General features: G+C 36.9%; 1 protein-coding gene across 2 annotated transcripts in view; it reads left to right on the top strand.

Moving 5' to 3' along the window:
* rbfox3a (RNA binding fox-1 homolog 3a) overlaps positions 1–23,422 on the top strand; it is a 418,183-nt gene that overhangs the window by 66,753 nt on the left and 328,008 nt on the right. Inside the window, exons 2-3 of one of the 2 annotated variants that reach the window (XM_016572312.1) lie at positions 9,886–9,992; positions 11,215–11,334. The gene's annotated coding sequence lies outside the window, so the exon portion shown is untranslated. The remainder of the gene's footprint in view (positions 1–9,885; positions 9,993–11,214; positions 11,335–23,422) is intronic. The other variant, XM_016572313.1, reaches the window with a different exon arrangement.

Genomic DNA, 23,422 nt, shown 5'->3' with positions numbered 1-23,422 from the left:
CAACACTTTTTAAGCAAGCTTGTAAAGCAGGTCACACATGCGCGTTGAACATCGCGGTTAACAAACACGCAATCTGTCGGGGAGAAAGCGCAATCCTGTAGCCCTCGTCTGGCGCTTTCCCTTGAGGCCTGCACGCACTGGGCCCGAATGCGCCAGAGAGTGGGCGGCAGCCTTACGAAAACACGTCGTTATTGCTCCCCTCACCTTCAGCCCGCAGCAGAACTGCTGACATTCTGATGTGTGGTTACACATGACGGCTGATATCATCACGGGCTCATTAGCGCAACATGCTTCATTTGAAATGAGCCAGACGTCGGCAATGAGAACACAGTCATGAGAGAGACACAAACCGAGGGAAGACGCTGCGCACGGTTAGGTGCTTTTTATGACAAAGATTGGAATAAAAGGGCCGATGGTGATGATGAGTAATGCGGTGACTTTCCGAATGTGCAGATGTGACTGCTCGGTAATTATGTTTGACTGAGTTTTTTGCGGATTATAGCTGCCAGCTATGCAAGGACAAAGAGCACTGACTCAGTGGGATTAGAACTACATCATGTAAGGACGTCCACCCAAGTGTAACAAAAACCTCATTAACATCTCACGGAAACACTATTTTAATTAGCTGCATTTTATTCTCTTTAAATCCTTTATACATGCACAAGAGGGTTTCTGGGGACCCTCGGCTTCTACGTGCGTTTTTTTTTTTCACAGTGTAGTCACTGTTGGTGCAGTTTAGCGTGTCCTCTGAGATTTGAGTTTAAACCAAACCAGGAAAACAGGCGAGGAGTTGTTTACCAACTGGAGTTAAGCTATATATAAGAAGCACCTCGGGCCCCTTGACATATTCTTAATTGAATCTTCTCGACTCGTTTAATGAGAAAGAAAGACAGAGTCTATCAGGCTGGGATCCCTATGTAATGCATGGCTAATGTTCTAAAACAATCTAGAGCCTGAAAACCAATGTTTATATGATGAGTAACCCAGCTGCTTGCCACAATGACTGCCATCTAGTGTTGGGAACAGAAAACCGGTTCCATATTCAAATGCGGAAACCAGTGATTTTCATGATGTCATAGTCAGACTCCTTAAACGAATGGCTCTTGTTTGATAGTTCGTTTTGGTAAAACAGAAAGATATAGTGCAACCAGCGCAATTCAGATTCCCAAACAAACACAAAGGGGGTTTTTGCAGCGATGCCATAGAAGAACTATATGTGACCCTGGACCACAAAACCAGTCATAAGGGTCAATTTTCTGAAATTGAGATTTATACATCATTTGAAAGCTGAATAATAAGATTTCCATTGATGTATTGTTTGTTAGGACAATATTTGGCCGAGATACAACTATTTGAAAATATGCAATCTGAGGGTGCAAAAAAACAAAATATTGAGTTTTGATATATTTATGGTAGGAAATGTACAAAATATCTTCATGGAACATGATCTTTACTTAATACCCTAATCATTTTTGGCATAAAAGAAAAATCGATAATTTTGACCCATACAATGTATTGTTGGCTATTGCTACAAATATACCCGTGCTACTTAAGACTGGTTTTGTGGTCATGGTCCTCTAAAGAACCTGTTTTTACACTATAAAGAACATTTTGTGAAATGGAAAGGCTCCATGGATGTTAAAGGTTCTTCATGAAACCATGACCAGTGTAGTTCATTTCCTGGACAAGTGACTAACATGATCTGAATCTTTTTGTTAATCAAACAAATACAGCATAAACAGTGTAGTCCAATTGATTTTTGAAAAAACGACCCAAATTGTGTTTGAATTTTGAGTTTTTATATATTTTTTAAAAACTATTTATAATATTTAATTTATATATTTATGCATTTGATTACTTTTTATATTTTTTTATATATTTTACATGTATTTATTGTTGGCGCTAAGAAACATAGTTTCACAATAAATGGGACATCCTATGGAAAGCATACAATGCAAAAAAAGAAAAACACCAAGTGAAATTCAGCCCACCTTTCATTTACAGTTACTGACTGTTGTTTTTATCATGTTTTAAGATAATCAGTTTTGTCAGTAATATTTTAAAAGAATGATTGAATGAATAAAATCATGTTACTGCATTTTTTTTATTGCTACCATCTTTAAAAAGAAAAGTCACTGAAGTCTGTGTAAACGCTCAGTTTGTAAAATATGTTTGAAATGTAGACTAGTATGTATTTTCACTGACATTTTAATTGTATTTATTTTTCTGAATATTTTTTCCTTAAGTACTAAATGAATAAGAAAAATTGGAAGTATAATAATTAAATTCCTTATGATTCCCATCCCTAGTGCCATCTACTGTACCTGTAAACCGTAATTTGTTTTGGGAGGAATATGAACAATTTAATACATATATCAGATCATCAGCCACGTCTATCCTGCTTTAATTCCTTTTGTCTGTACAGATCAGCAGGCTCCATTGATTTGAGACCGTCATTAACTCAATCTCAGCATATCGCTGTTCAGTGCAGATTGGTTTGTAGATGTAGGTTATTTGAGGACAGCGGGACTTCGAGCGCTCCTGGTTTATCAAAGCACTTTTTAGAAGCTGCGGAATGAATTTTTCACAGTGGTCTCACTTCACTGGATTCCAGCAGCACTATATATATAGAGAGAGAGAGAGAGAGAGCGAGAGAGAGAGAGAGATATGTGATAATTATATATTGGTAAATTTTTTATCCTCACCAAGGCTGCATTTCTTTGATCAAAAATACAGTAAAAAAGTAAAATTGTTAAAATAACATTACAGAAGAACTGATTTAATTTGTAATATATTTAATATTTTAAAATGTAATTAATTCATGTTAAGGCAAAGCTGACTTTTCAACAACCATAACTCCTGTTTTCAGTGTCACCAGATCCTTCAGAAATCATTCTAATACTGTATGCTGATTTGGTGCTCAAGAAACATCTTGTATTATTACCCATTTGAAGTTTTTTATTTTTATTATTTTTTATTTAATTAATTAATTAATTTATTTATTTATTGCTGCTTAATATTTTGTTGTAAACTAAGTACGATTAAAAAATTATAAAAATACTATAATTAAGAAAAAATTATTTTAGAATAAAAATACTTGTATTCAGCAAGGATGCATTAAATTGATCAAAAGTGACAGTAAAGACATTCTATTTCAAATAAATGAAGTTATTTTTTAAAGAGGCCTGAAAAAAATACCATGATTTTCACAAAAAAACAGCTAAAACTGTTTTCAACATTGATTATAAAATCCCTTCATTAATAATATAGATCCAATAATAAGTAAGCACCAAATCAGCATATTAGATTGATTTAATGATCATGTGACACTGAAGACTGGAGTAATAACTGCTGAGAATTCAGCTTTGCCATCACAGGAATAAATATAAATTTAAAAAAGTATTTAAATAGAAAAAGGTTATTTTTAATTGTAATACTATTTCACAATGTCACTGTCTTTACTGTATTTTTAATCAAGTAAATGCAGCCTTGGTGATAATAAGAGACTTCTTTCACAAACATAAAAAATAAAATAATAATTATTTCAAACTTTTGACTGGTAAAATTAATAATTTAATATTATATAAATAAATTAATTGTATTAACAATGAATTAAAAATTGCATATTTGTATTTCAGACAAACAGGGTAAATAAAATGTATGGTATAAATAGAAACAGAGAGTTCTTCAGCTAAAAATGCATTGGGACCTGCAGCAATGGATGCTACCAGTGTAGACAGCGTCATTGATTACAATGGGAGCGGTTTTGTTTTGACGCGATGTGAAGCGTCGCTCGTGTCCGGTGTAGACGCTGTGTCAGGGTGCTGCAGACACAAAGGCTGCTTTGGGAAAAAAATATAAATAAAAATATGTGCCCCCTTCACTAGAAACTAGCTTGCAGCCATCCGCATGGGCACTGATGTCAGGGAGCTGTCACGGAAAATGCAGCAGAGCACAAATAACATACATGTGTATAATCCTCACATCCTTTTCTGGATGAGCTGCTTCTGCCGTGATAGCAGACGTTCAAATGGCAAAATATCAGAGCAAATCAAATCAGTGTTGCTTAGAAAACAGAAGGTTGTTTGGGTTTGTTGTAACCTGCGACTATTGACTGGTTAACATAATGACAATTTTCTTCACCAGTTTATTGAATCGTGCTTCGTGAATGGTTGTCTGCTCGCTTGCAAGTTCACACGCATGCTTCCCTTCCTCGTACCTCAGCCGAGAGAGGCTCTATTTTCAGCGGTCTATCATTAGAGTTGTGCTAAGCTGGCATATTGTTCTTTATTATGCTAATGTGTGGGTATTGTATCACAAAGTAATTGTACATTGCGTTCTTGTGTGGCAACATCTTTTGTGTGGATGTGTGTGAGTATGTGCAGGCAGGTTCAGCCTTCAGATTGAAACAAGCTCCTGTCTTTAACCAACACCTTATTTGCGAGATTTTTGAGAGTAATGTCCATCAAAACCAGATGGTACGAGATTGATTAGATATGTTAGGGTATGTGTACTAATTATTATAGTTTGGTGTTAAACGAGTGGCACACCAATGCTTGGAAACACTAAGTGACCAGATCACATGGCAGGTCATGATGGGTCAGGGTTTGGCTGGTTAGCATGGTTTAGTTAGTCTTCTGGTAGTTGCTGCATCATTCTGCAGAAGAAAATGTTGCTTTCCATTGGTAGCTGTTCAACAGTAGCCATGTATTCTGATTTATATTCAGATATTTCATTTAATTTCATTTCAAGTACTATATTGCTAATATTTTGTTATATGTTAAAAATATGTTTTACCAGCGACACATTTTTTGAGGGCTTTTAAAAGTTTGAAATGAACTTTGTTTATTGATACTTTTGTCTGTCTGCTGCTGTTGACGTAAAAGGATAGTCACTAGTGAAGATTTTGATACTTTGCACATTCTTGTTGTGCCATAAGCCAATTAACATTTTCAGGACATAATTTTCCTGTGTTTTCATAATGATTAGTCACATGGTATTTTATAGCTCAGGTGATTGGCTCAAAAACAATTGTGTACATAACTTGACGCAAACAAGGAGTTGTGCCAAGTCAGCATATTGTTCTTTATTATGCTAATTTGTGGGTATTCTATCACATAATTGTACAATTGTCCTTGATATTATTATTATTATTATTATTATATTTTAAAAAATAAAACAGCAAAATTAAATTAGGCTAAAAGCAAATTCTGTACCACCAAATGCTAGTGAACACAGACTTTCCAAACTGAAAACACACACACACACACACACACACATCCCATAGGCGTAATGGTTTTTCTACTGTACAGACCGTATATTCTATTGCCCTACACCAACCCTACCCCTAAACCTACCCCTCACAGGAAACTTTGTGCTATTTCAGATTTTCAATACACTCCATTCTGTGTGATTTATATGCGTTTTGAAAAGTGAGGTCACCTTCTCCTTGTAATACCTGTCATACCCTTGTCATTATACAAATTTATGTCCTCATTTGTCACAAAAACGCGCACACAGAGACACACACGCACACAGAGACACACACACACACACAAGAAAACTATTTTAAACAATTTCACCTAGAAATTGCTAGTAAATTTCACAAATAATTACGGAGAAACAGCAAGTAACATGAAATTTTGAAGTAGAAAGACTGAAATAGTATTTTCTATGTTTTATTTACAACTTAGAAAATTCATTTTTAACAGTACATAAAAGGCCTTCTGGTGAATAAAAGTGATTTTGATTAAATCCTTATAAATACTGCTGAATAATGTCCAGTCAAAAACTGAAATAGGTCACTGGCCTTTTTTCTTGTGCTTACAGAACTGCGTCATCGAGGACTGTCTGTACAAAATGACAGTTGTGAAGTGGGCCCCTTGAGGACATTGTGTGAATCATGTCACCTCAGATTCTTTATTGTGCAAAACAATATAAAGGTCAACTATATAAAAGCACAAGCAAATGAACATTTCAGCAATCAACACTTTAGATTGCTTACGTTGCCATAAACCAGATAACACCTAACACCGAGCTGGAAATACTCAGGTGAAAGCCTTTTTCTGCAGGTTTCTCTTTTACTCTATTCCGTACAGTAAGTTTGAGCTCTGCTGAGGTGCCTATCTTTGTGTACACCCTGGAGCTGAGGCGCTTGACAGTTCATTAAAGAATCCTGAGATCGTCTGTCCTTATTTTTGGAAGGCATGTTGGAGGAGAGGGATTGTGTGAGCTGCCAGAAAAGCGACGAGGGGCGGACACAGGGAGCTAAAGTGGAGCTTTTCTCAGTGCTGGCATTGTATTTCCAGGGGCTTCAAAGCTGTCTGCCCCAAAGCTGCTGGCTCCTGAAACACTTTGGAGAACAGATACCTTGATCAAGCGATTAAGAAGACAGATTTGCGTGGAACGGAAGCTGTTTACAGCTGAGGGCGCTGCTTTTGTCTTTTTGCAGGAAAAAAATGCAGTTAATATGGAATTAATTTAAGCATTGTGCAATCACTGGTCAGATTCGCAAGCTGATTCTGCGGCATCAGCTTGGTTAATTGGAAAGCCAGTCACACGAGTTTGGATTTAAAAACCAGAAAATATCTTTCAGGTTGTAGGGTGTTGTTAAAAATGGAGGATGTGTGGGACGCTTAACAAGAGAAGTTTTATTCTTCTTGAGCACTGGAAGAGAAAGAACTGGAGTACAGTAGTGTTGTCACGGTACCAAAATTTCAGTATTCGGTACCAATACCAGTGAAAATCCACGGTTCTCGGTACCAATTTCGGTACCAAAGCAAAACACAAAAACATGCTAATTGAACAACATTTTTATTAATAACGTTAAACAAAAATTAAATGTACAAAACCAATGCCATTCTTTATACTTATTTAAAATTGTTTCAAGTTTTTTCACAAGTAATAAAAGTATGAAAAAAGTAAACTAGTTTCACCCAAAAGTTTAGTCATAGTTCTGCTGCCACTGAAAAACATCTGTAAACTGTTGTCTGTTTTAGGGTTTGCTGGTGTGTTTCAGGATCTTCCTCAGTCTGCAGCTGTAAAAGGAAAATATAATATACTTAAGTAAAGCAATGGGCTGAGTCTGACCAAATGCAACATTAGATCATTGACACCAGCTAAAATATAACTTTTCAGTAAATAACAAACCTCAGCTTTTATAATAAATTTAGATAAGATTACATATATTAAGTGTATATCAAATAGATGAAACTGTAGTATTAAAAACACTTTACAATAAGATTTTATTTGTTAGATAACATGACCTAACAATAAACAATAGTTATATGGCAATTATTCTTCTTAGGGTTAATTTCAAAGTTCAATCTGTTAAAATTATTTAATGCACAATGAACAAACATGAATGATCAAGTGTTTGTATTAAATAACATTCACAAACATTAATGAATGTTTTAAAAATATATTGTTCACTCACTGTAAGATGTTACTAGATCTAACATTGTACAGTAAAGTCTATACTGGAGATACAATTTGACTGTACTTTTATTTAATCCAAACTGTGTTCATATTTACATCCTGCTAGAGATATTCAGCCAAGAATTACAACTAACTAACTAAAAAAAAACTTTTTCTGACGGACTGGTATGACATAAACACTGTTAACCATACATTTGTACATTCTCTAACACGCATATTTTGGTTACACAGTTCATTTAAAAGCCTCTGGTGTGTAAAAATAGTAAATGCCATTATGTCCTCCTGTTTTTTACAGTAATAAAAGTTATAAGAGCATTAAATGTTAACAAAGAAATCAAAGAAATCATTTTGAACAAAATTCATTCTAATGCTCATTATATTAGCGTTAGCCGCGCTTATGCTAACTATTAACTACGTATACGCTAACGGCGATGTTTATTTCAATCCGAAATTCTAATTAAAATATGGAATAATATTCATAACAGAAGCTCTAAATATTAAAAATGTAATTGAAACTTACCTGCTTGAACTTGATCGGGGTGTTTTGTTAGTTTGATGCGTTTCCTCCTCTTGAGGTCGCCACTGCTTTTATGAAGAGGTTGCCAGGTTTTCACAACAAAACCCGCCCAATCGCGTTTCAAGGGGGTCCCCTTGTGCGTTCCGAGGATAAAATACGCATGTTTTGGCGGGGTTGCCCTTGTAAATTTCGCATTCCAGGGGCTAAATATCACGTTAATGGGGTCGTTTTTCAACCCGCGGACATGAAAAACAACCCGTGGAGCGGCAACAGTGTTAAAGCAGCCCAATTCCGCGGGAAAACCGCGGACTTGGCAACAGTGGAAGAGGATAGCTTGCGGATAGCGCATCAAGAACCGGGTTGACCGGGTGATCGGTACCACCGGTACTTAAAAAAAACTGGTACCGTAACGTTTTCATTTTTTTAGTACTGACTTGGTACCGAAATACCGGGTCTTTTGACAACACTAGAGTACAGACTGTACAACTGTAGCAATAACCGTCCCAGGAGAGTGACTGTTAAAGATGTGTTAAGGTGAGAGAGAACAGTCTCGGTTAGATGCAGTTCAAATGCAACGCAGACCTGGGGTACAAAGAAAGGTGAGAGACTCCGAAAAAGACACAGAACAAATGTTCAGTGCTGAATTTATGCTGGTACAAGGGCAATGAAATGAATAGTTCTGTTTGGGCAAGGTAGAGGGCTGACCCGAGCCTGCCTGCTGCCTCAGGCCGCCATACTGTTTGAAAACCCTCATATTTTTCTCCGTCAGCATCATCGATGACCTCCAGCATGGTGTCCATCCAGGAGTGCTCTCTCTCTCTCTCTCTCTTCGCCGCGCAAAGAGAGAGAGAGGGTGGACTGTGTTTGGTGCAGTGACATGCAGACATGTGCAAGTCTCTGAAGCAGGGTCCAAGGCAATTCTCAAATACTTTTTGGTTTCCAAATACGTTTTATATATACATTTAAATATGCTGTGGGTTAGGTTTATACACCAGTTTGTTCAATATATTTTCAAAAATGTGTATCTAAGGACTATCTTTATTGATTTATTAAATAAAATATTAAGTTAAAAAAAAATTGAGATTAACTTTGATAATTGCCATTTGTTTCCCTGCACACTAAGCCACACCCCCAAATATCATGTGTTGATGATATATATGTCTTACATTAATATTAATCATTAAATTAATATACACCTTCATTCAAAGGTTTCGGGTCAATATTTTTTTCTTTTTTGTGTTTTTGTAATTCATAATAGCCTTTTTTAAGCAAGGACACATTAAATTGATCAAAAGTGGCAGTAAGGGATTCATAATGTTGCAAAAGTTTTCTGTTTCAAATAAATGCTGTTTATTTTAAACTTTCTATTCATCAGAGAATCCTGAAAAAAGCATTATAGTTTCCACAGAAATATGAAGCAGAACAACTGTTTTCAACATTGATAATAATATGAAATGTTTCCTGAATGATTTCTGAAAGAACTTGTGATACTGAAAATGATATTTTTGTCTGAGTATCATAGTTCTGGCATCACAGGAATAAATTACATTTTGAAATATATTACAATAGAAAGTTATTTTAAATTCTAAAAATATTTCTTCTTGTGTACGATTATCAGTAAGTGCAGTTACAAAGCAATAATTGGTCTTTAGTCCAGTTTCTTTTCTGTGATTTAACCAATGGCTGGATCTTGTGTTGAATCTTGGGTTGTTCATTGGTAGGTTCTAAAGCTCTGTCACCACTCTGACTGCAGTTACAGGAAGAGAAAGCATCACAAAATGCCTCCTGTTTAACATGAGTTCATGTTTTGATTATGGCTTTAACACAACATCAGTATTTGGCATGCGTCATGGTGCTTTTTGATAGCGGTGCATATCTAGTAATTCTCTGCATCTCACATTTCTTTTTCATCTCTGCATTATTTTCCTCAGAATCCTGTTCAGACAAAAATAAATGCTGCCAGTTGAAGCCTAGTCTCTGATAGCAGTGGAGAACAACCAGTCTACTTCCCGGAAGAATACAAGACTTCTCTGATCTGGTAAGCACAAGCAAGAAAACTCAAGTTCATTTCCATAGTATAGTCTTGAACAGAACTGTTGAGGGAGTGTTGCATAGTATTTTTTTAATGTTATTTATATAATTAATTCTATCTGAGTGTTGTACTTGCCTTTTTCCAGAGGTATTTTCCATGTTTATATACCATGCTTCCTCTTTTTTCCCCACTTTTTACACCTTGTAAAAAAACAGTTGCAGCTGAATAGCACACTAAACATCCTTGCAAATAAATAACTTAACTGAAAATTCGTAGTTTAGAATTTTTCTGATTTTCAGATGCTATAAACATGCCTTTATAGTATAATTTAATTCAAACACACATAAGAAGAGTGTATTTCACAGTTGCATTGGTTGTTTCTCTATAAGCTTTAGGAAACTCTTGGATAGGGACTAACGTTTTGTTATGGGATCTTGCTATCAGGTCTCCAGTGGACAACACTGGGTTTGATGACTGCTTTCATCACATAGCAGAAACACCTTCAGTGTTTAAGAACCTCTTTGAATAATATCAAGAGCCACTTGAATTAGTATAGAGTATGTTAGAAACTGGCTGCAATTCCTGTTTTCCTCCCCTACATTTCTAAATCTGTTCTTATTTTAAGTAAATACGGACTCCAATCTCCACTTGCTCCAGTCACCCTAGGAATGAATGTGCCCAAGGGGACGCTAGTTTCTCATTCAGCCCGAGTATGCGGGGTGGGGGGTGTGGAGAGAAGTGTCTGTAAGTGCACTTGAGCTACTGAACTCACGCAGTGAGACAGTCAAGTGCACGACCAGCTAAAAGCCGCTCGCAGTGAAAAGACCCTCTCAAAATGTTTGTCTGAATCTCATAATTTCCCTGAATACGTGTATTGTAGACTCATTCAAGTAATACAAACCTTTTATTATAAACTGTCATCCTTTGCATGCGTGCTTGACGGAAACAACAGATTGTGGGGGAAGGGTTGGCTACGTGTCTGGAGTAGAACAGAAGATGGGAATGGAGGAGGTCATTAGCATTCCAAGAGAGTGTTGGCGTCTGGTGGAGCAAAGCCATGCTTCGCTGCCTGGCACGATAGGGCAACGCGGTGGCCATTAAGGCAGAGGGGTTTGGGGGTTAGGGCCCATGGAGGTCACTGCCACCCCCCGCATGGGTGCAATGAGAGGCCCAGGGCAGGTGGTCTATCAGGGACAGTGGGCTGGAAGGCCAGGACAAATTGGTATAGGGAGGCTCATTTCCCAAGCTCAGCATGAGGGACGGCACAGCAACTCCATGAGAGTGAAAAGGGGGAAAAAATGAAAGACTCCCAAAGGCACTGGCATATGAGTGATGGACTTGCCCAGAGGTCGGTCAGTTGTAGGGGAGTGTGGGGTAAGATGTGTCAGTGGGTAAAAGTTGTGTTGACCCTTAATTTTGTGCCACATTACTATATATTGGTTTTGGATCATTATTTGAAAAGTGTGGAAAACCCTTAACAAAAATGAATTTTCTTTATATAGTATACCCTTTCTTATGTAACAAAGCAGCAATATTGTGAAACATTTTTACAATTTAAAATAGCTGTTTTCTATTTAAATATATTTTAAAATGTAATTTGTAATGAATTTTGAGCAGCCATTACTTAAGTCTGCAGTGTCACATGATCTTTTAGAAATCATTCCAATATGCTGATTTGGTGCTCAAGAAGCATTTCTTATTATTATCAATGTTGAAAATGGTTGTGCTGCTTAATAAAACATAATACATTACACAAGGGAGTATTTATTTGTCTACAAATCTTTTGTACTTAGAAATGTCTTTGTAAAATTTGATAAATTTAGGCCCAGATTTACTAACAGCTTGTGCCAGCGCAAACCGTCTTTTGGTGTTAAAATAGTACTGTCAGGATTTACTAAAGACGCACAGTGAAGAATTAGCGCTGAAAAGGCATGGACACAATTATTTTTGCGCCTGACCTTATTGAATATGCATTTGTAGGAGTTTCCCTTTCAGATGGAAAATTTCTTAGAGGAGAGTATTACAATGAATCATGTAACGCGATGTGCTAACGTTTGCGCTCGTGAAATTACTGGTATTTGTGCCATTATTTACACCCAAAAACTTTAAGCTCTGCTTATTTGCGACTATGCTAATTTGCGCTGCGCTTGGTATATTGCATTGGTCAAAATGTAAATGAGATGTTGGGTCTGTGTTTTTTAATCTGCGCATTGTCAGTAAATCACCCGCAGAAATTTCCACGCCCATCTGCGCTGTTTTGGAATTGCACTCTCGTGCTAATTTGCCCTGTTTAGTAAATCTGCCCCTTAATGTATCCTTATAAATAAAAGTATATATATATATTTTTAAAAATCTTACTATCAGTTCTTTATAATTAATAATTTTTAATGGAATGGTACATTAATTATTTTTTACTCATTTTTTAATTTTTCATCAACGATCTGACTGTGTCATAACAGCTTAGTCCATATCTGAGACAAGTTTTTTTTTTTTTTAAATAGTCATTATTCAGTGGCTCTGTTATATACACTTTTTTTTCCTCATATCTTTCGATAGCAGATATCTTGAAATATAATTAGAACGTTTTTACTTACATCTAATTTCTCCTTGCCTAGAGACCAAACAGGTGGCACATCACATAAATATTGCACTGTCCCCTAACCACACGATAACACTGAAAGCAAAAAAATTATAGCAAAAAAAATAAAATAAAAAATGCACACTAACAGCCAATCAGAAAACATTTGATGTCTAATATACAGTTATATGGAACAAAATATAGAACCAAGGAAATTCCACTATGCGCAGCAACCGTCAAAATATCCTTTAACTTGTCGCTTGTCGTATATGACTCATATTTTATCCTAGCCATGTCTCATTCACAGCTGGTTGGGACAAAACTGAGATTAACATGAAAGAGAGCTTTTGTGGCGTTGTGTGTGGTTAGGGCAAGCTGTTAGTCATTGATTCTATTAGTAGGCCGAATTGCAGCTCGGTTTTTCTCTCTCAGTCCATACATGTATCACATGAGTCATATGCCAGCTTACAAATGATTTAGGGAAAGAGTTTTAGTTAAGTGTGTATTTCTCATACATCCTCGCCAAGCGACGACACATGCCCCCCATGCATCAACGCAAGAGTTTCAGTGAATGACATTTATTCATCTTTCTCAGACCTGTCAGCCTGTTTCTAAAGGCTGTTAAAGTGAAATCCATCAGAACCGCTGCAGTTCAGCGAGCTCAAAGCCATTCTGGACGAGGTAGCCATGAGAATGTGGCATTTAAGGGGATAGTTTGGTCTCAAAACAGCATCGACCAATCAGACAAGAGGCTTGATTGCTACATATTGTCTCCCTGTTTGTTGAAAAGGGTAATAAAATAAACATATTGGGTGAAATGCCCATGAGTGATGTTTTATATATTTATTTATTTATTGGCATTGAGTTCATAAAATCCAGCGTGTGACAACTTTATTAACCTAGCGGAGATTTATTTTGAAAACTGTACTTTTTTTTTTACTTAAATACTTTATATTTTTTTCATTTTTGTTGGCGAAGGACAAGTGTGCTATCACTCTTTTGTCAGAGGATTATTTTTCCGCATGACACTTTTGATAAGTGGATGGATGGGTGTAAATCTCAGCTCTGTTGTTGGGGGGAGTATGACCTGTCATTCACTACATAGATTACATACCTGTGCCGGCGGAGATTGAACTCAACTTGTTCTTGAGAATTTTTTATCCTTCCTGCCTCAGCCGATCGTCTCTTTGTAAATTGCCTCTCTTTGATTGCTAGCCCACAAAGTGAGTTTACTGTGTTTTGCCTGTTATCATTTGTTTGCTGAATATGCCATCTAGTGCATGAAAACACTGACACAACTCATGAAAAGATATGTTTGTTCACTCACTAGATCTTTCGGTATTTTCTCTGTCGCTCCTTGAGGGTCCTTCAGGGCATGCTGCTCCAGAAATGTGCGTCTCTTCAAAACGCTTTGCTACAAAGTCATCAAGTCTGTCATCAAGCTTGTGTTTGCTACCTGTGGAAAGTTGATGTAGTGTTTGTTTGCTTACATTCTTGTTCTCTTACACCGATTACAAATACACAGGTTTAGTTTTATTTAATAGTTCATATTTTAAGGCATTTATAAGCATCCCGCACACCTTTGTTTGAAATACTTCCCTTTTTTCACGTCTGTCCCTCTGTATAACCCCAGGTCAGCGGTCTTGTCTTTGGTTAATTCCTTCTTGTCGCATGTCGTGTTCAGACATTAGTGGCAATTAAAGGTGAAGGCTGTCCAGATGTGTGGCTAAGAGTAGGGGTAGAGCTAAAGTGGACACACTTGTGGCCATATGGTGGAGTTTCCCTCAGTCTTGCACTCGTAATTTGCTATGCTCAGACTTTAAAGCCAATGTGAATTGCTCTTTAAAACTCATTTTGTTTTGTAATGTGACATATTTAGAGTCAAACAAGGTATTCAAGGAGGACAACTAATGCATACGGCCTTTCAGTATGATTAAAAATTCATAAATATGCTCATATGCTTCTTAACTGTGGAAAATGTGCACACGTTTCCACACACTCAGACATACATTCCTACATATAGCTCTGGACTCATTGGCACAGCGTGGCTTGCAGACACAGCCTGTTCCACTGGCAGCCCAACTGCTGACGCTGTCACCTGTCTATGTGGATAAAGGTGATTTTGTTAGCACAGCCGTGCTGAGGCACTGGCATACCTCGCCCACATTCGTCCTCTGATAGGGACTGGGGTTCGGAAAAGATGAGCCAATAGCTCTATATAATGTTTTTAAGCTAGGTCTGTGCCTTTACCACAATGTGTGGTCATGTTATTAGGTTAAATATCACAGGATATTTTCTTTTTAAATAATACCATATGTAGTGTACACACATATTTTATATTGTATCTTCTGAAATTATTGCAAATATCTAAATTTGTCAGCCTTCCAGATGTAATGGAATAGGGATGTATGAACACTCACCCCCATCCCTAAAAATAATTATAAAAAAATTAAAGCTGCAACATTTGGCGCTGTTGCAGTAGGCTGTAAACATATTAAAAATTAAATTGCACCTACAGGCTTTGAAGTTGCATTTTTAATCTGCAATCTCACAACTTTATTCATGTTCACTCCCTCACATTTCTAAGGTGCTACTATCAGAAATTAGGTCAGTGGTTTAACTGGCAAAGTATGCATGTTGTGTAGCAGAAAATACATCAAAGCATATCATAACAATCAATCAATAAATCTGATGTTTTTTTTTTGTGTCATATTCCATCACAGATGTACTGTAAAAGAGAATATGTGGTAATATGTTTTTGCAGTATTCCTAAAGATAGCATAGGCAGTGTGGTTCTAAACTGGTGCGTTGTGTGACCCATAAAGGGATCACCGGTCTGTTCAGAAAGGGCAATGGCTGTATGGAATACTTTACAATGAGGTTCAGTTTGTTATTTTATAATAGTTAACATCTACTTTTGATTGATGTAAACTTCCAGATTTTTTTTTTGTTGCTTTTTTATGTTATGTTAATTTGTATGTTAGTTTTATTTTATTTTTTGTTTGGAAAGTCATGAAAGTATTTCACTGCATGTTGTACTGTGTGTGGTTATGTGTCTGACCAGTAAAAATTACATTTGATTTTGGTTAATGCATTAAGTATCATTATTAATCGAGGTTAATGTTAATTTATAAATATGTTATTGTTCATGTTTATTCATAATACTTAATTTTATTTACAATTAATTATTGTAATTATTTGTTTTATTTACAACTTTAAAATTTTTTAAAAATCTGAAAAAAAAAATTTAATGTAAAAATTTTAATTAAATACATACTGAAAAACGAATCTTATTTTAAAGTGTCATCCTAATAATTTATCTTTTTTGTTAAGACTCTGTAAATTGTGATAATACATTTTAAGGACTTTTTTGGTACTGTGTTTGGTCACGTCTTGAAGTCCAATGTAAAATAATGTAAAATAATAATAAAAAAGCACTACTATAGAGTGTCGTTGGTTTTCACTAATTGATACTTTTGGTGAACTTGGCTCCAAGCTGGTTTCCTAATGCTGCTGTGCAATGGAGTGAGGTTGTTTAATTTTCTGTGGGAGAATCTAATTGAGAGAAATTACGCCATTGTAAGTTTATGCAGTCCCTGCTGTGTTTTTCAGGATCAGGTTGTTTCATGTCACTTAACAGATGTTCAGTCAAGAGTGCCGTTTGCAGCCTTTAATGTGGCTTTTTACAGCCATCGAGCCCGTGTTTATTGGCTTACATGTTTATGGCGATGGTCGTCGCATTAATTTCTCAGCAAAATGGGCATTGTGTGGTCCGACACTTATTTAGCGACCCGTCAGAGAGCAATTTAAGTGGACACAGATGTGCCCATGACACAGGCCAGCTGTGACTGACAAAGACAACATTTGCATAAACAGCAAAAAAAAAAGCACATTATTAGTCCATCGAAGCTTTGTGTAAATTCAAGGTTTAAGTTATAATTTGTACTGATTACAATAAAATGCAGAAAATATGGAAACAAGACAATGAAGCATGTAATCGCATGTGTGTGATTTGCTAGAGCTGTGATGTGCGGATAAATGAACCTCCTCAACCTCCGTCCCGTTGGCATCGCGATCCCCTGAGGCTTGAGCCATATGTGTGGCTGCGAATGGACTGTTAGAGCAGACGGCGGCCGCAGCGCTCCTCTTTGGCGCAGGTGGCATGGTGGCACTGGCTCAGGCCGATGGATCCAAGAGAGCGCTGCTTAGTCAGCCCACCATCTCCCTCAAGGGGTCCGGGCCCTCACACCGCGCCTGGGTTGCCAGTGCCAGCGCACACCCACCTGCTGGTCAGGACGCATTAAAGCCGAGGTCCGGCTATACCGACTGTCTTCAGTGTCTCAGTTTACTGGTAAAGAAGCAATGAGGGAGCTTCTACTCTACAGCAGTGATTTTTCAACCTATTTCAGGCCAAGGATTGAAAGATGGAACGGGAAGCCTTTTTTACCTGCTTTATGAAACTGAGCACATAGCTATAAAAATGTAACATATTCTTATTCTTTATGTTTACATTGCAGCTGACATGGAAACCATGTATCTGGACTGCTATACAGACTTGTATATGTGTGTAACATTTTAATTTCACTTAAAACTTTAATGTAGAGATTTATAGAATTATAGACATTAACCATTTGTTCTGACCATTTTTTTTATTTATTTACCTTATGAATGATTTTTAGTTATTTACCTGATGAATACAATGTTTTTTTTTTTTATCTAAAATTGTCTCTTGATTTAATCAAGATCCAGATTAGTCTGATCTTGGTTGTTTATTTTGGAATGATTTATAATAATGCCCAAAAAGACATAAAATGCAACAGGAGAGGCATTTTGCACTGTAGTTGAATATTGGCAAAATAATACATCAGACTTCATATTTATAGTCTTAAAATTTTTGTTGTTCCAATAAATTAAATAAATAACTTTTATGTCATAATGCCAGCGAACTAATAACACAAATGTGTAATACATTTGCATATCATGTGACAAAATCAATAATGACAAAAAAATCAAGCAGCTTAAATCAAACTAAATCAAATGAATGGTATAAAAATATATGATAATTATTAAATTCTGTAATCAGTGTATTAAAATTTTATATTTTGATGCATCAATGCAACAATAAAATTACAATACAATAATTATAGAATTTAATAATCATATTATAATTACATTTATGATGCATCAGTCTGGATATTAAAAAATGCATCAATGCATGTTTGAGAGGGAACCTTTGATGGTTGGAATATTATATTTTTGTTTAATCAATCCAATAAAATTGCAATACATAAATTATGTAATTTAATAATCATATATAATAATCATTTCATATATATATATATATATATATATATATATATATATATGTGTGTGTGTGTGTGTGTGTGTGTGTGTGTGCACACATGTTTGATATGTACGTTTGATGTCCTCTCTGTTGGCATGGTGTGTAAAAATGGTTTTCTGAACTTGTGTGCTGTGTCAAACTGCAGATTGTGCCCTTGTATTAATCCTAGTTGCAGAAGCTTAGACCTTCACCATGCTTTGCATCTCCTGAGCTTTACCTCAATCCTTGAAGCCGCTCTTGGGAAAATGTTAGAGCACGACAGGGCAGCTATTGATAGTGGAGAACGGCACCTTGCAGCTCAGCTCATAGGCTACACATTAACAAGGGGAGCACCCTGCCACCCTCAATAATACCTTCAGCTTCCTCTTACCACAGCGTGCTCCCCTGCCATCGCTCCGAGGGAAATTTAGACATCAGTTTTTATGTCTACCTTCCCCCTTCCCGCACACACCTCCGCTTATGAACATTGCATATAAATGCACTTGGGTGCTGTCTTGATTGATGGCAATTAGCATTTGGTAATGATAACAGATGTTTGCGGTGCCAGGAGGCTAGTACCTGCCGCCCACTCCGCCATCTGCCGTGGGCTTCAGGGGCCTGGCACAAAGGCTGGCTGGCACGGGATAGTTAGCAGGGTGGAGAGGGCAAGATGAGGGGTGGTACATTGTTGTTGTCCCCTCTTTATTTGACATGAGGAGCAGGGCCAAACTGCAGGGGATTTCCTGTGAACGCTGCGTCACCTGGTGCTGCTGAGTACATTTGGACAGGACACACGTGTTTTGTGGGCATGTATTATTTATTAGTCTCTTAGGGCTCTGAGTGGGAGTGTGAAATATGGGACTGTTAAATAGCCACAATGTTCCTAATTTCAACTTTTGAAACTGCACTGTGCAAATTACGGAAGTAAATGGACAGATGTTGAAATACTGAGCATATAGTATATAGTTATTCAATACACTTAATTACTTTTTGCTGTTTTTTTTTTCTTTGACCACTATATTACATCTGGTCAGTCTTCATCTTTCTATAAACCTCGATGGGTTTGTTCATTGCTCTAAAAGTTGCAGAGCAAGCGCCTGGTTTGGCTGAGGATACACTTTGTTAGAAGATGAACTAAAGTCGGCGCAACCTCTTATCTGTTGCCCTCAAAGGACTGCGAAAAAAAAGATGGGGATCAACTGTGTTTAGACTTTGATTGGTCTTTTTTCTTTTTGCTTATGTCAACTAATTGTATTTCTTCTCAGAGGCAAAGCACTAATTCTGCATTTGCTTGTCAATTTAGCCCCTCCGCACGTGCCTTTTGTAAGCTTTTCCTTTCACTCAGTGCTAGAAGAGGGGCCGTACACCCACCAGTTCAGACTCAGAATTGAGATTTGAGTTATTTTGTTCATTTTCTATTTTAAATTAGCATATGTTTTTTTTTTTTGCTAGGAACAACATGTGGCTATTTAAAGTGTTTTTTTTTTCTCTTTTCTTTACACTTTGAGGACTGCCCTCACTAGTTCTTCTAAGATTGTAATATCGATGACCTGTTCAGAATGAAATGCATTCAGCTGTGCACAAAATCAATACTTAAAAGACATCCGAGCAAGAGGATTCACACCTAAATATTTCCTTACTTTCTAGAGAAGTTTTGGAAACCCCAGGCACATCAATCCTGTAGCGTTCAGCTAGTGTCATTTATTTTACTTTCCTTTTTGGTTCATCAAAAGTTCTGTGATAAGGTTTTGGCGGTATATTTCAGGCTGTCTTCCACAGATTCCGCCGATTTGCACACGCTTTCTGCATAGTGCCCGATTCACTAAAAGAATTATGCAAATGCAAGCAAAGGGTTTTTCACACTTAAAGTGAATTGCACTGACAATGCAACAAAAAGTCATTCATTTTTAATGAGAGTTGGCATTTTTCATATGGCGGCATGAGCAATATTGACTGTTAATGATGGGACAAAGCTAAGCTGAGTTCAACTTAATGCAAATGAGTAATTAGATGACTACCAATGGGAAAACATTAGCGCTCACAAGATTTAGATTTATCACAAGATCATACCCTCAGTATATCTATTTTTTTCAATACAATATGGCTTTTCTTTTAAACTGAAATGGTCCTTCTCGTGTGTTTCGCATGCAGATATGGAGGTGAGTGTGTTCACCTTTTCCTGATGGCAGATACTAGGCTGTTGTTCCCTGTCAAATTCACTCAAGAGGAAAACGTGTCATATGTATCATAGCCGTCTCTGTGAACAGCTGCATTCTCAAACACGCTCCCTTTCACAGGTCTCACTCACCCCGATTTTCGCCGTGCAAAATCAATACTCTAATCTTCAGCCCAGCCCTTCTCAATAAGTCTATATTTCTCACACTGCTCAAATAAAGGTGACCTCTATGAGCCATTGGTATTAATATCCCAAGCTGGCACATGGGATATGCAGTCTGCTTTTAATGTTAGTATTTGTCTGTCTGTCATTCACTAACAGGTAAAAATGATGTGAGCATATTCACATAGAATTTATCTAACATATTTTAAAATAAAATGTACTTATTTATTAACATTCTTATTAAAATGTATCTAAATGTTTCTAAATTTAAAACAAACTTGAACCACATGAGTACAAAAATTGAAATGTTTTGTCAAAATATTTTGTTGTTTTATACTAAATTAGGATAATCCAGATTCATTAACTTTAAAATGAGGGTGAAAACATATTTATATGTAGATACTTATGATTCTTGTGGACATTTTGTGTGAGAACATTTTCTGTGAGCATAGATAGCTACTTAATTACATAATTCATCACTAACTGATATGAAATAATTAAAAAGGTGTAGCGACATAAGCAAAGAGCATGTTGGCATTTCTAAACACTCCTGGTGTAAACTTGAAAATAGAAGTCAACTTGTCATAACTCAGTTCAATGAATGGCCACAATGACTTACAAAACACCTAATGAATTCTTCATGTCATTTGCAAAATGCTTTGTTTGAACTGTGCGTTAACAGTTTGCTTTGCGTACGATGAATTAGCAAATGAATTCAAAGTGTTGGGGCAACTTCAAATTGACTTTGGTTTTGTTTGAGCTCATTTTCATTTCTCTCCATGGAGAGTCGACCAACTCGGTAAACATGCTTGAATGAAGGAATTCTTCAGCTGTCACTCAAAAATGTAATTAACGTACATTATTCTTTCAGAAATTCATAACCTTGAGCCAAGACATACAAATGAGGATTGAAAAGAATGATTTATAGCACTAATATGACACAGATGGAATGACTGTGCTGGTACCAAAAGGAAGAGGAGGTAGCTTCTGTGTTGGTATGTTTCACACTGTTTGTGCTAATATTGACATAGGAAATTGAGTCCACTAGGTAACGTGTCCTTGACTAGTTAATACTCCAGTGCTTTCAGAAATGCAGGTTTGAATGGAAAGGGTCAGGGGATTTTTTTTCCAGAATTTCCATAACCAAAGTCCCAACCTCTTTGCCTAAAATAGGGTGCTTATATCCGTCAATAACCACTTTTTTAAATCGTCCAACAAATCGTCTTGACTGGTACAGAGGGTCTCAAAAGTGCTCGCAGGCTCTGGTTACAAATTATTACCATCTAGGAATTACGTTGGAGTGGAACAATACATGTTGAGTCTCTGCGGAGGGTAATTTAATCTTGTAACATGAAGATTATTTTTGATTGCAATGCAGTTTGATCTGTTTGTCTCTTTAATTTGGCTCCAACCAGCTGACATTTTCACAGTATTTAATAAAAGCTGCACTCGATTTGTGGCCGGGTGACAATCTTTTATTTACTTGGTGTGGGTAAAACCATTAATTCACGGTAATTAATGAGTGAAGTATGGAGGGCGCGGGTACAGCCTCATCCGCTGGGAGGCTTTGTGGAACAGATTCATTCGTCTTGATTAGACACACTTAGCTTCGGCTTTCCTTGTGTGGCTTTTCCATTTTAATATCAGCTAGCCACTTGCAAGCCACACGTCTCGATGCGATGTTCTCCGGTATCGATGCTCAGCAGGCGTTGCATCTATGGATCTGGTGCCTTGATCGCTAGCCTTTGGTGGTTTGGCCACAACCAGGTTTATAAAGAAGTTTGTGATTTGTTCTGGCCTTTAGCCTCAGTGTCTTTAGAGCAGAGTCAGGCTTTCTGATGAGCTTTGAGGGGATGGACTAACCCTGAGAGACAGGTCATGGATTGAGTTAATGGTGTCTCTGTGACTTGGTGCAGAACAATCGCTGGAGGGACGAGGGACATTTTTGTCCAGAGCATCAAGGGCATAAATACACATAGTCTGAAATTGTGGGACTGTACACAATCCCAGTGTCAATTAATCCGTATCAGCCCTTAAGAATTGTTGTTGAAGTGAGAGGGCTAATTTGACAAGACGTGAATTAACACCTTTCAAGAAATCTGGCACATTGGCATAGATAGAGAAGATCCAGAAACAAGTTTAGTCCTGAAGGCCCCGTCGACCACTTAAAGAGACAGTTCCCGGAAAGAAACTTCCGGTTGTTCCAAATCTGTATGACTGAATTTCTTCCATGAAAATAAAAGTTTTTATTTTATTTTATTTTATTTTGTCTTGTCTTGTCTTTTTTTAATAAATATGCAATTGATTATTTACAGAATAATTACAATCATTATACATGGCCTTATTATAGTGAGAAACAGACCAAAATTGAATAATCTTCAGACCACATATTTGTGTTAATTACAGTCAGAATTATGGACTTGAGGGCCGAATCAGTCCGATGGGTGAAGAAATCATTCTAACTGATTCAACCGATTCATTGAAAAGATCTGGCTAATAATAATTGTTTTTATCTTTTATCACAAATCAGACATTGTTGCTTTCGTAAATTCTAATGAACATGCCAAACAGAATAATATTGAGCTTTTATGTCTAAGCTTGAAAGCTCCAGTCTCTGTTCTTCATAAGTGGATGGGGAAAAAAAACGACCAGTACCATTTCAATATTTAAATCATAAGTCATACACGTTTGGATGAAGGTGAGTAATTGACAGAATTTTCATCTTTGGGCGAAGTGCCCCTTTAAAGCATCAATATCTTTTTCAGAAACCTGGTAACAAATTTTAATAACCTGGAGGCCTCTGAAAACAGAGCCAAATATCAGATTTATCCAGAGATATAGACCCTGTGAAATTAACTTCAGCTTTCTTCATTTACCTTTTCTCTGTTTGTTTTCACTTTATGTAAATGTCACGCCGCCATCACCTAATGCTCTGAAATCTCTATATATTCGATAGATTTTCCGCAATAGGCAGCTGGAAGGCATCACAGTTTGCCAGCATTACATCTCCACAATGTAATCAAGGTAGTGACAATTCCGACAGCTGACCAATCAGATCTAATATATCCCGAGCATGGAGAACTGCTCTGTCAGGAGAACCAGCCTAGGCTGTATTAAAATTCGAGATGTGTCTAAAATTGGCCCGGCCTCTGGCTTGTGGTTAACGCGCTCTATCGGGATTCTGCACAGGTCTGGGG

This window comes from Sinocyclocheilus rhinocerous, unplaced genomic scaffold, assembly GCF_001515625.1.
Source record: "Sinocyclocheilus rhinocerous isolate Xijiao unplaced genomic scaffold, SAMN03320098_v1.1 scaffold140, whole genome shotgun sequence".
NCBI classification, from domain to species: domain Eukaryota; kingdom Metazoa; phylum Chordata; class Actinopteri; order Cypriniformes; family Cyprinidae; genus Sinocyclocheilus; species Sinocyclocheilus rhinocerous.
The sequence above is the reverse complement of the archived record's forward strand: the minus strand, read 5'-3'. Positions and strand labels throughout refer to the sequence as shown.